Genomic DNA, 496 nt, shown 5'->3' on the forward strand with positions numbered 1-496 from the left:
CTCTAAAATGCATCTGCAAAAATAAACATGGGTTTTGTAATAGCAACACCTATATGACAATTAGAAAAGTAAAATTACTTATTAATATCATGCGGTCATTGGCCCACATTAGAATTTCCCCGTTATTCTCACAATGCCTCAGGTTGTCAAACCAGGATTTAATAAAGAATCAGAATTCTACCTCTGGGGCCGGCCCGGTGGCGCACTGGATAGTGCGCCGCTTGGGAAGCGCGGTGGCACTCCCGTCCGAGGGTTCGGATCCCACATACAGACCGGCTCCCGCTCACTGGCTGAGCGAGGCGCGGGAGCAACACCAAGGCTTGCAATCCCGTTGCCGGTCTCCGGTCCGGTACGGGGGCAACACTGAGGGTTGCGATCCGTTGCCGGACACGGAAAAAAGACAAAAGACAAAAAAAAAAAAAAAAAAAAAAAAATTTAACCTTAAAAAAAGGGGGAAAAGGCCCATCTTTTTTCCTTCCGGTCCGGTTCCCCTGGT

This window comes from Galeopterus variegatus, unplaced genomic scaffold, assembly GCF_000696425.1.
Source record: "Galeopterus variegatus unplaced genomic scaffold, G_variegatus-3.0.2 Scaffold5109, whole genome shotgun sequence".
Taxonomy (NCBI): Eukaryota; Metazoa; Chordata; class Mammalia; order Dermoptera; family Cynocephalidae; genus Galeopterus; species Galeopterus variegatus.